The following is a 15,717-nucleotide window of genomic DNA, read 5'->3' as shown; positions in this document are numbered from 1 at the left end:
GCACCGTGTTCTTGAAGACTACCTTCCTCAGGGAAACGGACCTCACTGAGAGCTGCTATGTCGATATTCAACCTGAGAAGTTCATGGGCAACTAGAGCAGAGCGTCGTTCAGGGCGACCACTGCCTACTGTGTCAAGCATGGTTCTGATGTTCCAACACGCAAGCTTTAGTCTTTGCACACTTTGTGAGGCAGGTGCATGCCTTTTCTTTGTTGTTATTTTTCGACCGCAAGTAAGGATGCCCGTTGACCGCGGCTAGCCAACTGGGGTGGGGGAGACGAGCTTTGTTTAGGCCACCTTTTCTAGGCCCCTCTCCGTGTGGAGCAAGCAGTGCTGTCCCTAGATAAGGCTGCTTGGTCGTTCAGGGTGCTGCCGAAAAATGCTTTCGTCTCCGGGTTAGCATCAGGCGACCAATACCCTGAACCGCCTACATGCAGGATCGGGACTGCGGCTTCCAGTGGCACCTTCCACCAGCCGTTTCGCCCCTTGCCCATCGCTGCAGGACTTGATGCGTTGTGGGTTGTGTGTGTGGATATCCCCTTCAGGCCTGCGCAGAGGAATTTTTTAGGTGAAGCGCAGTGTGCGCGGTACTGGCTCCACCCTTTCACCTGGGGGTCATCTGCCATGGCCCAGTAAGCCGGGACGCCGGCAGCGAGTCCTCCAGGTGGTAGGTGTTACATTAACGAGCTCTATCTGCCCGGGTTTGATGTTAGAGTTTTCCTTCTCTTAGGCTGGCGAGGTTGGTGGGCCCAGCCTGTCCATCCGGTTATACCGCCGGACATTCGGTCGCACCATGACGTAGCAAACTCTGTGAAAACGGGGGGGACCAGCGAGAAGGTGTTGCTACGGATGCAGTAATGCAGGAGAGGCCATTGCAGTGACCATCTGCCAGGCATAGCCAGACAGTGACCACGCGGCGTTCACTACACCGGGAGAGGAGAGGCTATGTATTGCGCATGCACTTTCCCTGGGGGGGTAGGATTCCCAGAGGGAGCCCACCCCCCACCCCACCCAATCAACAATCAACAATCAAACAGGAATAATAAACTCAGTTTATGTGGTGACCCTCTGTTTAAGTTCAAATTCTGGGGCAAAAAAATAAATGTCAAAATTGGAGATTCCCCCCCTCCCCCAACATCAATCCACTACAAAATATTTTGGATTGCCATATTTTAGGTGGCATTTTATTGGGACATTGCTGCTTTTATTGTTGGGTACACCCATTTTGATGTATCATTCTTATTGTTTATTTGATAAGACTGGAAGTCTCCTTGGAAGTCTTTCTGCTGTGCTTGTAGGAAAGAAAATTTATTGATATGGATATATTGATCCTTACAATTCATTAGAAATAACAAAAAAACTTCCATTCTTGGTTTTAAAAATTCTCACTGCTCCTCTATGCCTTTCTGATCCTCCACTTTGTGATTTGGGGGTTTCTTGGAGGGAAGGGGCTACAAAAGTACCTTCAAAGTTTTGCTGAAGGCCAACAGGAGAATAGTACCATTCCATGATAAGGGAGAAATCCCAGCCTTTTATTTGGGTCCTGGTAGACGGGGGTATTTTACACTCATTTGGAAATATGAGAGCTGTGAGACCCCAACTAGTGGTTGACCAATGGGATTGAACAGTTCCTTGTGAAGCTAGCCACTCTACAGTATTAACATTCCTAACTTCCTTCTTCTAACTGCCCCCTCCCATCCCAGAAGTCAAACTGGTAGAAACCTTCCACACACTTAGGGGCAGAGAGAGAACCCAGAAGACAACAGAGACAAGCCTTGGGGTGGGGAAGCTGGATTCAGTAAGAAATGTGGTAGCTTCATCTAGGAAGATGATATGGTAAGATTCGTTCCGGAAGGCCCTACCAGTCAGCATCTTTGCGTTCCTTTTCTGTCTATGGGGCAGCAAAATAATATTGAGAGGGCAAGCTACTCTTACATAGAGACAGACCTTCCTGCATATCCAGACCTCAGCGTACAGCCCCATCTTGGTCTCTGCTCCAGGTGGAATCCTGTATATATTACTGTCCCCCTGAGCACTGTTGCAATGCTTTCCCCCTGAACATCTGCTGTACTTGTGATCTATGATGCTTTTTGCTCATTTTGTTGGAAGGAATCAGGTACTGAAGTATACACCATAAACAGCAAACTGGTAGAAATAGGTTTGGGAGACTAAGGCAAAACTATTTCACTCACCCAGCTGTAGACTGACCATTGCAGCTTCCAGTCAGTCTACAGGACTTGCTTCCTTCCACCCACCCCTTCTCCATATCAGGCAAAGAATTGCAAAATGCAAAACAGTGCCCTAAATATTGCCAGCCCAGGATTCCTTCTTGTGATCCTCCTTAAATGAAATCAGAAATAAAGACAGCTCTGTGTAAAACCAACATTTAATACCCCAAAAAGAAAGCCAAACAGTTCTGTAACAACAGCATTACTCCAAACCAGCTACATGGTACAACATTAACAGCTCACCTGGGCTCAAAGTAGGCCAGGGATACTCACAAAGAAGTGTTGATTTCTCCTTTATGAGCCTCCATCTAGCTGTCTGGTTTTTGTCAAAGGACAGAAAAAAACACAAAGCAGTCCATGTAAACAAAAAGTCTCTTTCTCCAAGGTGTGCTTGCAAGTGGGCTTGTGATCCCAAGCATATCGCTCTTCTTTTCCTGTCAGCCGGGTTACAGCCCTGTTGCTAATTAGTGCAAAATATCTGAGGGGTTCTTAAGAAAGCCTGCAAGACACAAAAGTCCCAGTCAGAACTATGGCTCCACCACAGGCAGGTTCAGAGACCACAAAAGCCAGAGCAGCCCAAATGTCACACTCCAAACTACCCAAAAATCAGCAGGTAATTTTGTGCTAGAAATTCTTTATCTGGAGACAAACAAGAATACAATCTCATCTCCCTGGGAAGACACCAAGGCCATTTTGCCAAGGTCATGTCTACACATGAAGCAGAACTCTGTGGTGGTAGAACGGGAGGCATGAACCGTTGCTCCTTGGCAGTCTTCTCTCACTCTGACAGAACACCCACCCTAAGATGGCACCTTAGGTAGAAAAGAGTTACTTTAGCCTTTTATATACCATCCTGGTTTGCCATCTGCAGAAAATTACTGCAAAGGAACTTGAAACCCCACCCCCGCCCTGGTACTGAATGCTCTGTCTCTTCCAAAATTAAACAGACACTGTAAGTCGCAAAATGGCGGCACGTGAGGAGTGTTGATGAAGAAGCTCCCATGACTTTTACCACCCTACAATCTCTACTTAGAAATTTGGATTCAGATTTACCATCGTTTTCAGTGCTGGGTTAGTAGTCTTGTCAACTGCAGAGGAAAATTTGTACCCTTACTAGTGCACCAGGACCTTCTAAAAATCAACAGGATACACTGCTGTGTTGGCCTAGCTGTGTTGTGGAGGACTGGAGCAGCTGTGGTGCCGCATGGAAATTTACCTGGCCGGTGACTGGAGACTGCTGGTGCCGGCAGCTGTTGAGTACTGGTGGACGTCAGGGCAGACTCAGAGGTGCCTGGACATCGTGGCAGCACGGGGCATTTCACCCTGATAATGATATGTCAGACAGTCCAGCACCATCTGACAACCCAGGACCAACCCAGGGCCAACCACGGATGCTGCTAGAGAAGTGAATGGGCTGCTATTTGGTCTACTATCGTCACTGCACCCCAAAGTCACAACTAAGGGACTCTGGGGGGATTGCTACTCCCACCTGACTTGCCAGAGCTAGCCGAAGACAACTGGTGGCTGTTGGAGACGAAAGCCTTGCCTGGTATTTGGAGAGACTCAGTTGCTTATTTAAGAAAGGTCCAAGAAGAAAACTGCTGCTACAAGAGGGACTAATGGAAAGTTACCCTGCACTATGCCTGTACTTTAAACATAATAATAATAATAATAATAATAATAATAATAATAATAATAATAATAATAATAATAATAATAATAATAATAATAATAATTTTATATCCCGCCCTCCCCGCCAAGGCAGGCTCAGGGCGGCTTACAAAGGCATGATATTTTAATATCATGTTATGACAATAAAACAAGATAGTACAGTCAATAAACAATACAATTAAATACAATATATAAATTAAACATTAAAATAATTAATCTAAAAACAGTATAGCTTAATGGTGCTACAATCTCAGTTTGTACAAAATGGCTTGATATTGTTTCTAGGTTTCATCTTAAAAGGCTAGTTGGAAGAGGGTGGTTTTGCAAGCCGTACGGAACTGATTAAGATCCCGTAGGGCCCGCACCTCCTCCGGTAGCTGATTCCACCATTGGGGTGCCTTTATAGAGAAGGCCTACTCCCTAGTTGTTTTTAGTTTCGCCTCCTTTGGCCCAGGGATTTCCAGAAGATTTTGTGAACTAGATCGCAGTGCTCTCTGGGGAACATATGGAGAGAGGCGGTCCCTAAGGTAGGCAGGTCCTTGGCCATATAGGGCTTTAAAGGTAATAACCAGCACCTTGTAACGAACTCGGTATACAATTGGCAGCCAGTGCAGTTCCCACAGCCTAGGCCGCACATATTTCCACAAAGTAGTCCCACTAGCAGTCTGGCTGCTGCATTCTGCACTAGCTGCAGTTTCCAAGTTCGGTACAGGGGCAGCCCCATGTAGAAGGGCATTACAGTAGTCTAACCTCGAGGTGACCGTCGCATGAATCACTGTTGCCAGGTCGCTGCGCTCTAGGAAGGGGGCCAGCTGCCTCGCCCGCCTAAGGTGGAAAAAGGCGGATTTGGCAGTGGCTGCTATCTGGGCTTCCATTGTCAAGGAAGACTCCAGTAGCACTCCCAAGCTCCTGACCACACACACTGGTACCAATGGCGCCCCGTCAAAAGCTGGAAGGGAGATCCCTCCTTCCGGACCACTGCCACCTAGACAAAGGACCTCTGTCTTCGCTGGATTCAGTTTCAGCCCACTCAGCTTAATCCAATCTGCCACGGCTTGCAACGCCTGGTCCAAATTTACAGGGACGTCGCCAGTTCAGCCGCCCATCAATAGATAGAGCTGGGTGTCATCAGCATACTGGCGACAACCCAGCCCATATCTCTGGGCAATCTGGGCAAGGGGGCGCATATAGATATTGAATAACATCGGAGAGAGAACTTCCCCCATGGGGCACCCTACAATTAAGTAGGTGCCTCTGGGACAGCTCTCCCCCAATTGCCACCCTTTGTCCCCGACCTTCAAGGAAAGAGGAAAGCCACTGCAGGGCTAACCCCTGAATCCCTGCGTCGGCGAGATGGCGGGTCAGCAGTCGGTGATTGACCACATCAAACGCTGCCGATAGATCTAGCAACAGCAATACTGCCACACTGCCTCAATCCAGATGTCGCCGGAGATCATCCATGAGAGCGACCAACACTGTCTCTGTCCCGTGGCGTGGGCGGAAGCCAGACTGGAAAGGATCTAAGGTGGAAGCGTCATCCAGAAAACTCTGCAACTGCAATGCCACAGCCCTCTCTATGATCTTAGCATCTAGCATTTTCACTCTGCATAAAAAAAAAATTAGTTAATTGGTTTAATATTGTCGAGCCATCGATAGTGTTTTCTCGAATTAATTCTAGCTAATTTGGTTTAAATTTCTCTAATTAATTCTAGCTAATTTGGTTTAAATTTATAGGATAGGGGGGGGATTTAATTAATTAGTGAGATTTAGTATTGTTAGTAAATTGAAACCTTATCATTGCTACTTAAAATTGATTATTTTGTCCAGCAAATTAATTGGGTTGATTGATTTGGGGAGTTGATTTTGCTTAGGATATTGGGGATCTCTTGAGTAAAACTTTATATTAATTGGCTATCCTAAGGGCTGCAACAAGTAGTTGGGATCAATTTAATTTGGAGACATTAGACTATGTAATTAATGGGCTGGCAATTAGATTAATATTCTGTAGAGTGATTTATTGTGGTGATCATTGGACTGGTGTAGATTAGTATATGTGAGACCTACTGTGGACTTTACTAGCAGATGCTAGCAGGGCCTCCTTGGGCCAAATAGCGCTGCGTGGGGGAGGCCATGCTAGGGTCGGGGATCCCGGTCATAATTGGGCAGGGAAGGTACGACAGTGGGCATAGGTTACAAAGACAAGGAAGGAATTGGAGATATGGAAATGCTCGGACTCTCTCCATCCTATGTCCCATCCCGAGGCATGCTGATTGTGGGGCTAGGATGAATTGACCATTTCCTTCACTGGTGCTGATTAATGCCAGATCCGGTAAGACCGCTCTGCTGCGGGATTTCATCATGGAGCAGCAAGTGGACCTGGCATGTATGACAGAGACCTGGGTACGAGAAGGCGAAACTGCCGCCTTGAACCAGCTTACCCCGCCTGGGTTTGCCATCCTCCACCAGTCTTGGACAAGTGGGTGGGTGTGTGTGTGCTGTGCTCGTCTGAGACTTTTTCTTTCAGGGAGCTCCCTGACCCGAACATCGCTGGCATAGAGTGCACTGGCCTGGTGTGGGAAGCCGAGGAGTGTGGCAATCTGGGTGGTTACCGACTGCCTAACGCACCACCAGAGAGCCTACCTGCCCTGCTGGATGCGACGTCCACCTGGGCATTGGACTTCTCCAGACTTTTCATTCTGGGGGATTTTAATATCCATGTTGACGACACAGCGTCCCTGCAGGCTCAGGACCTGGTGTTGTCCATGGAGACACTGGGACTCAGCCAATTTGTATCAGCCACCACACACCAGGCCAGGCACATGCTGGATTTGATCTTTGGGGCAGGGTTATTGGTGGATCTGGTAACAGCAAATGCTGTTCCATGGTCAGACCACTATGCCTTGAAAGTCTGACCGGACCTGCAACTCCAGCCCTGTTTAGATGGCAAATGGATTTATGCCATTTTATCCAGAGTGGTTTCAGGAGGCCCTGCGGGACCCAATGCCCCCTGGTGGGTTGTTAGATGAATTTGTGGAAGACTGGTAATCCCAGCTCTTCACTGCCATCAATGACATTGCCCCCTGGCGCCCTCTTCGCTGTTGTACCAAGGCAGCTCCCTGGTATTCCTTGGACCTGATAAGGATGAAACGACAGCTTAGACAGAGCGAGTGTGGCAGTGTGCTCGTGACGAAGAGTCCAGAACTTCTTATAGAACGCTTATGAAAGTCTGAGAAGACTGTGAAGTCCGCTAAGAAAAATTTCCACGTGGCCTCCACAGAGTCTGCAAAGTCACACCCAGCTCAATTATTTAGAATGATCTGGTCTCTGACAGTTCTGCCATCGAGTAACTAAAAAGATAGGGAATTGGATATTGGTTCTGAAGCCTTTGCAACATATTTTACAGATAAAATCTTGACTCTCCACCAGGTAATCCCAGTTCTTCACTGCCATCAATGACATTGCCCCCTGGCGCCCTCTTCGCTGTTGTATCAAGGCACCTGTTGTACCAACCAGGACCTCCCAGCCATGGTTGATGCAGTACACGAACTGGAAGTCCCTTGGCTGTCACATGGTCCAATATTGGACTGCTTCAGTCGACTCACATTGGAGGATGTAGACAGGATCCTGGCTGCAGTGAGGTCTACTATCTGCCCCCTGGACCCATCCTGGCTTATGAAGGCTTGCCAGGATGATATCAGATTTCTCTGGGGGATATTGTTTTTTTTTTGTTTTAAACAATTTATTGGTAGCATATGGTTACAAAGCTTTTCTATTTCTTAATTTTTTTTTCTTTTTTCACATTAACCCATATGACATTTCCATCCCCCCTCCCTCCAATGTTGACTTCCCCGAGGTTATAAGTTCAAATCCATACTAAAGGCACTTCTGACTGCACAAAGTTCCATATATATATTCTTACAACTAAAAAATTGTCCAATGTTTCTTTACTTTCCAAGTTTTCTCCATATATCCTTTAAATTTTCTACACTCCCTTTTGAATATCTCTAGATCATAGTCTCTTAGTGTTCTGGTTAATTTGTCCATTTCACACCACGATAAAACTTTCATGGTCCATTCCCATTTCTCTGGTATTTTTTCTTGCTTCCAAAGCTGCGCGTACAAAGTCCTAGCAGCTGATAACAGGTACCAAATTAAAGTCCTGTCTTCTTTTGGGTATTTTTCTAATTGTAATCCAAGTAAAAACGTCTCTGCAATTTTCTTAAAATCATAGCCCAAAATTTTGGTGATTTCTTGTTGTATCATCTTCCAGAATTCTTTCGCTTTTTCACATGTCCACCACATATGGAAGAAAGAACCTTCATGTTTTTTACATTTCCAACATCTATCCGACATTTTCTTACTTATCTTAGCCAATTTTTTCGGAGTCATATACCACCTATACATCATTTTAAAACAGTTCTCCTTAATGCTTTGACAAGTTGATATCTTCATTGAGTTCTTCCAGAGGTGCTCCCATGTTTCCATTTGTATTTCTCTATTCACATTAATTGCCCATTTGACCATTTGAGACTTTACTACTTCTTCTTCTGTAGACCATTTCAATAATAATTTATATACTTTTGATATCAATTTTTCATTGTCACCTAACAGGACCCTTTCCAGTTCTGTTTGTTCTCGTCTAATTCCCTCTGATTTTATGTCATTTTCCATCAAACTTTTAATTTGTTGCATTTGAAACCAGTCATAATTGTTATTTAACTCTTCTGAGGTTTTTAATTCAATTTTGTCTCCTTGAATCTTAAGCAGTTGGTTGTATGACATTTCTCTTTTTTCTTCAGAATCAGCTGTTATTTTTATTACTTCTGCTGGCACTATCCATAGTGGTTTTCTCTCGTCCCCATATTTCTTGTATTTTATCCAAGTATTTAGTAATGTATTTCTGACATAGTGGTGAGAGAAAAAACCATCCATTTTATTCTTCCCATAGTACATGTATGCATGCCAGCCGAATCTGTTTCCGTGAGCTTCTAACCACAAAGGTTTTTTGTCTAACAGCATTATCCAATCTTTTATCCATGTCAAACAAACTGCATCGTGATATAGTCTTAGATCGGGAAGTTGAAAACCTCCTCTCTCTTTGGCATCCGTTAGGATCTTCATCTTTATCCTTGGTTTCTTTCCGGCCCAAATGAAATCAGAAATTTTCCTTTGCCATTTGTTGAATTGTTTTGCTTCTTTTACAATCGGGATGGTTTGAAACAAATACATTATCCTTGGCAAAATATTCATTTTGATTGCAGCTATCCTGCCCAGTAAGGACAAGTTGAGTTTATTCCATTTCATCAAATCTTTGTCCATCTTACACCACAGTTTTTCATAATTATTTTTGAATAAATCAATGTTCTTCGTTGTTATCTCTATTCCAAGGTACCTAACTTTGGTTGTGACTTCACAACCTGTCACCTTTTGTAGTTCTTTTGTTTTATTTGGTTGCATGTTTTTACAGAGGAATTTCGATTTCTCCTTATTTATGTATAGTCCTGCTAGTTCTCCGTACTCTTTTATCTTAGCTAACAGCAGTGGTGACACTTGAACCGGATTCTCCATTATGAACACTATATCGTCTGCAAAAGCTTTGTATTTATAAGAGAATCTTCTAATTTTTAGACCTTCTATTTTTTCATCTTTTTGAATTTGTTGTAACAGAATTTCAAGAGTCATTATAAACAACAGTGGTGATAGCGGGCATCCTTGCCTTGTTCCTTTACTCACTTTCAATTCTTTGGTAAGGTCTGCATTTATACACAATTTTGCATGCTGATCTGTATATATTGCTCTTGTCATTTTTATAAATTGTTCTCCTAAATTAATTTTTTCCATTACCGCAAACAGAAAGTCCCAATTTAAGTTGTCAAAGGCTTTCTCTGCGTCAACAAAAAATAAGGCCACTTCTTTTTCCGGGTGCTTTTCATAGTATTCCACGACATTAATAACAGCTCTTACATTGTCCCTTATTTGTCTTTTAGGAAGAAATCCCGCTTGGTCTTTGTTTATAAAGTTGGTCAGGTATTGTTTCAGTCGCTCTGCTAAAATTCTTGTATAAATCTTATAGTCATTATTCAACAATGAGATTGGTCTATAATTTTTCACATTTGTGCTATCTTTATCTTCCTTAGGAATCAAGGAGATTACAGCTTCCCTCCAGGTCTTTGGGATTTTCCCTTCTTCTCTTATCGTGTTTAACAACTTCAACAGTTTGGGTGTTAATTCATCCTTAAGAGATTTGTAAAATTTTGATGTAAATCCATCTGGCCCTGGAGCTTTACCCTCTTGCATTGCTTTTATTGCTGCTTCTATTTCAATTTTCTCTATTGGGTCATTTAATATCTTTTTCATATATTCCGTCAAAGGTGCCACCTGGATGTTTCGTAGATACTCTTCCACTTTTTCTTTACTTATATTCACACCCTTGAATAAATTTGCATAGTATTTAAAGAATTCTCTTTTAATTCCTTCTTGATCCACTACTGTTTTCCCATTTGCCATGATTTTATTTATAGTCTTATTTTCTTTCTTTCTTTTTAATTGCCAGGCCAGGTATTTACCAGGTTTGTTTGCACTTTCAAACGATTTCTGTTTCAAATTTTTTAAATTCCATTCTAGTTCTTTATTCAGCAAATGTTTAACTTGGGATTGTAATGTCGTAATTTCTCTGGGGGATATTGTTAACCTGTCCCTGACAAGCGGGACATTCGCAGAGAAACTGAGGGAGGTGGTCATTCAGCCGCTTTTGAAGAAACCCTTGCTGGATCCTATCGTTCTAGTTACTACCGCCCAGTTTTGAACTTATCGTTCCTGGGAAAGGTAGTTGAGAAAGGGGTGGTGGAGCAGCTACAGGTCTTCCTGAATGAAACACCCACCCTGGACCCATTCCAATCCGGTTTCTGCCCAGTTTGGGGAGAGGGATGAAGCAGTGCAGAACCACAGGATTGGCCCGTCTGTTGCACATGACTGGGAGGGGAGGTGGAAAGCCTGCTCCGACAAGTCAATCCCCCTGTGCCAATGTAAGGCAGCCAGGCAGAGGCATATGCCCCCTGGCCAACCACAAACAGGAAGTACTAAGTGAAGGAGTCCGTTTCCAAAGACACCAGCCAGAATGTGTGTATGGGAACAAGCAGACAGTCACAGCCTGCCACCAAGTCCCACAGGTAGCCTCTCAACACAGACTCAGTGACCCTCTGTGTTGCCCTGACGTCCCCTGCTGCATGCATGGAACTCCTCCCGCCCCTGGGGCTGCAGAACTCAAGAGTGTGAGGCATCGGCCATGCATCCACTCCATTAGCCCCGTGGGGTCGGGCAGGCTAATGGAGTGGATGCATGGGGCAAAGACCCCCCCCCTCCCCTGTCCAGCCTCACAGCGCCGCTCCCCAAAAAACAAGGGATTCCACCTGCAGAGACATTCCGTCAGGGAGCCCACTGACAAGGTGGCCGGTGGGGGGGGGAGGAAAGGGGCGGAGCAAAGCATAAACCAAGCAGGAGAGACAAAGTAGTTGCATTCCTTAGGTTTTATTGTGCTGCAATCAAGTAGAACAGGATCCCAAGTGGGAGTTGGAAAGTCTTGCAGGGCAGGCTGCCCTTGGAGGGGGGGCAGGAACAGCTGGCTGAGTGGAGAATGGGGTTTCCACTGCCACACATGGAAGCCGCTCTGTTGAATCTGCACCTGTAAAACAGAGAAAGAGACCCATTGCACTTGGGGTGGAGTGCGACGCCAGTGGCAGCCAGGGCAACTGCAGCTTGGGGCTGTATCAAAGCCAGGGACTCTCTTAAAGGGACAGTTGCTGACCTGCCTCCAAACAGGCAATGGAGCAGCTGCCAGACCCCTTCCCCGTTGCCCCGCCAGTGGTGGGAATGGTGCAAAGGGCAGACCGGGGGGGGGGGGTGGTCCTCCAACAGCATGCAGGGGCTGGGGTGACTGCCCCATTCCTGAGCGCACTGCCAGGTTCTTGTGCCGCTTGTGCTGGCAATCTGCCTAGCCTTGAGCAAGGGGGGGGGGTGAGCAATCGCACTTACCCATCCATGCGTGAACACTGTGGAGGCCAGATACCTGTTGGGGCTTGGAAACAGGAGCGGTTAGCCACGAAGTAGAGACTTTGCTCTCCTTGTAAGTCAAATACCACACACTGTACTGTCTACGTGCCTTCTCTGTGCAGTTCCACCACCAAAGTGTCCGAGCCCTGACGCTAAGTCCATGTGGAAGAGAGCTCTGTGGCAGAGTCGCATGCTGTGAGCCCTACCCTACATAAAGAATTGTGTGAGGCTGGGGTGGAAGCTTTTCTAGGAGATGGGGAGCAGCAATTGGGTGTTGGGGAGGGGGCTCATCCAGCTTGGAGCGTGAGGGGATTGGTGAGGCAATTACACAGCTCCCTAAGGAGACTGCAAGCTTGGGCAGTGGCAGCCTTTGTTTTCTGTTGCAACTAGTGCCTATGGAATACGCCAACATTTTTGTTGTCGTAACTTTGCGCCTCTTGCAGGGAGTGTTCCCAGGCTGGAAGGTATTTGGGAGCCAACTAACGCAGGCCACACCTCGGGACTGACCCCTCCTACACTGGCGTGGCTTCCTCCACCCCAGCTGTGTCGCAGACAGGGCGCCGCTCCAACGGCAGCCATGGGTAGGCGTTTGCTCAGGCGTCAGAAAATGGGCGCAAGTCTCGTCTGCGCTGGCGGGGAGGAAGTTAGAATGCCGCAACTCACACAACGATGTAGCAGTTAGTTCATTCCCAAAGCACTTTCACATACCCCCCTTAGGATTGCATTGTTGGTCTCCCTAATTCTGTTGCTAACTTTACTCTCTGTGCAGAGTTGAATTGAGGGTATGGACTATTGTTAAGTATTGGCTCCATCTCCATTTTATCCCCCCTCCTAATAGTCTTCTTGCTCTCCCCGCTGCAGACCCTTACTTGGTCTCAATTCATAGCGTCTAAAATCAAATCCATTGGTATTGATTTGGATTTTTTGGGCAACCCTGGTGAAATGGCTATTCTTCAGATTATCCGAAGGAGGATCTGGGACATTGCTCAAGCAATTAATGCTGGTAGCTCTGGAGTATATTCTTCTCATTTCCTCAGTCTTTCCTTTGTACAAAACTCCATAGCCCAGTATTTTTCCAATCTGATTAATCCCTTGCATCTTCGAGTTTTCATGCTGGCCAGGTTCAATCTTTTCCTTTCAGCTGTCCTGACAGAGAAGATAAGGGTTTCCCTTATAAGGAGTTTGTACCTGTCTTTATAATGAACCTGACTCTGTGCAACATATTCTGCTTTGCTGTTCCTATTGTTCTTCATTACATCATTCCTTGATCCATCTCCTTTTCTCTTCTGCAAAATCTATGACTAATAACGACCAAGTTTATTTAACATATGAAGCTACCTTATACTAAATCAGATCCTTGGTCCATCAAAGTATTGTCTACTTAGACTGGCTCTCCAGGGTCTCAAGCTGAGGTTTTTCAAGCCTATGTGCCTGGACCCTTATTAGTTGGAGATGCCGGGGATTGAACCTGGAACCTTCTGCTTACCAAGCAGATGCTCTACCACTGAGCCACCGTCCCTCCCTAAGTTTTCTTGATATCTGACAAGTCTCCTGAAATTACTGCATCCGTCGCTGAGTTCCTATCATAGAGTTGGAAGGGACCCTCTGGGTCATCTAATCCCAATCCCTTGCACAATGCAGGAAATTCACAAATATATTTCCTTAGGATCAGTATTGCTGTCAGATGGCCTTTCTTTAAAAACCTCCAAGGAAGGAGAGCCCACCAAGGAAGTCTGTTCCACTGAGGAACTGCTCTGTCAGGAAGTTCTTCCTAATGCTGAGCCAGAAACTCTTCTGATTTAATTTCAACCTATTGGTTCTCAGGCAACAGAAAACAATTCTGCACCAACCTCTATATGACAGCCCTTCAAATGTTTTGTTCAAATGTTTATTTGTATTTATCCATAGGTCATTACAAACCAGGGATGACAAAAGAATAAAATATGAATAATGTAGTTGTATAAAATGAAATAGGATTTAAAATAAGACAGTCCATTGTGAAGTCTGAATAAAAACACAGTAAAAGGTAAACATCATTAAATATCCTCTGAGATCAATGATTAAATCCCTTGATAACGCTAGCCTGTATTTTATTTGCAACCAGGGCATATAAAGCCATTTTGTAAGATATGTTGGCATCAGTCAGCTAACAAAACTACAATCTTCTCAAGAGTCTGAATAGGAATGCAGATTAGATAGAATCTCAGAAAGGAGTTTTAACCTGGGTTGGACATACAGTGTGCAATTGAGAATATAATGGGGGTAAGTCTTCAATAGCAGAAACACCACAGGGATAAAGTTGTTGTTCCTTAGGTGTTCTGCTATAGTGGCCAGCTAATGTTGCCATGGGCATTGATTCGAAACTCAAGGATGTAAGGGCTGCTCTGAGATTATGGTTAGCAATACTAAATAAAAAAGAGGATCTAAAATGATCACACTTAAACAATTTAAACTAAGGGGAAGACTGCAAGTTCAAGATTGTCTGTTTAACAGAGCATCACACTTGAAAACCCAGTCTCAGAGATGTAAATTATTTGCTGAGGGGACAGCCCTTCAAGTAATTGAAGATGGTGATCATATCACCTCCTCTTCAGGCTAAACATATCCAACTCCTTCAACCTTTTGTCAAGCATGCTATTTCTATACATTAATGAATTCTGATTTCTCCCTCTGCCTCTGGAAACTGTCCCTTCCCATGGCTGCATATCAAAGCCCCCTAGTTTCTCACTTCCCTTTCTTCTTTCTCACCCCTGGGTAGCAAATGTAGGAAGGCTGTAACTTTGATGATAGAAAGGAGGTGCCTCCCACGAATGGTTCCCATTCATTGCTTATCAACTGTAGTAAGAATGCCTGAGACCAAGGGAAGTTGAAACCACAAGCTAGTATTTGCATAGTTGTAACAGTTCACACATGCTTGTTACGTCTAGAAGCTATCTTTACTGTACTCTTTGATGTAATCCTTAAAACATCATGCTATGAGCAACTCTATCACTTTCAAGGTGTTCCACCTTGAGCAACAATGGATTATCAATAAACTAAGACTTTGTATTCAACAATTGCTTGGCTACTTGAAATACCCATGCTTGACACCTTTCTTCATAGGACTTAGTCTCCAGGCCCCTCATCATCTTCGTTAATAATAATAACATTTTATTTATATCCCGCCCTCCCCGCCGAAGCGGGCTCAGGGCGGCTCCTCGTTGCCCTCCTCTGGACCTTGTCTATATCCTTCCAAAACTAACACAATACTCCAGGTGTGGTCTTGTCAGAGCAGGTCTCATGTCAGTGATGTAATGTGAGGTCTCACATCACTTCACACTATCATATGTATGGAAGCTAAGGTTAGAGACTGTAATATTTAGACTCACTCTATTTTCTATTTCCTTTTATTGCCAAGTGGGCTCTGGCTGGTGGACCTTTCTAATATATTTATAGATAATTATTGGTGCCTAGCTCTGGTCCTTTATTCCTGATTTTCTGTACTATTATGCCATTAAAGGTCTGTGAATGTATGACTACTATCTTGCCAGAGGAGTCACAGTTCAGATACAGGTTACAAATTAACAGCCCATCAACTTTCCTGCCTGAGCTCCTGCTGCCTAAAAGTCTTTCAATTAATTCCCAGACCATTTTCATTTCATTTCATTTTATTCTATTTATATCCCGCCCTCCCCACCGAGGCGACTCAGAGCAACCACAGTGTTGCTTTTTCTCAAGGTCATCTTCCAGTTCTGCAGACATCTTTCTGTTGGCACCTCTCTCTCATTCCT

General features: G+C 44.8%; 1 protein-coding gene across 1 annotated transcript in view; it reads right to left on the bottom strand.

The window, feature by feature from the left end:
• Window positions 1-2,368: 2,368 nt before the first annotated feature.
• SNAPC4 (small nuclear RNA activating complex polypeptide 4) overlaps window positions 2,369-15,717 on the bottom strand; it is a 109,901-nt gene continuing 96,552 nt past the window's right edge. Inside the window, exon 23 of the mRNA XM_060250661.1 lies at window positions 2,369-2,726. The gene's annotated coding sequence lies outside the window, so the exon portion shown is untranslated. The remainder of the gene's footprint in view (window positions 2,727-15,717) is intronic.

The sequence above is a fragment of the Heteronotia binoei genome, chromosome 12, assembly GCF_032191835.1.
Source record: "Heteronotia binoei isolate CCM8104 ecotype False Entrance Well chromosome 12, APGP_CSIRO_Hbin_v1, whole genome shotgun sequence".
NCBI lineage: Eukaryota > Metazoa > Chordata > Lepidosauria > Squamata > Gekkonidae > Heteronotia > Heteronotia binoei.
This window is presented reverse-complemented; position numbering and strand designations above follow the sequence as displayed.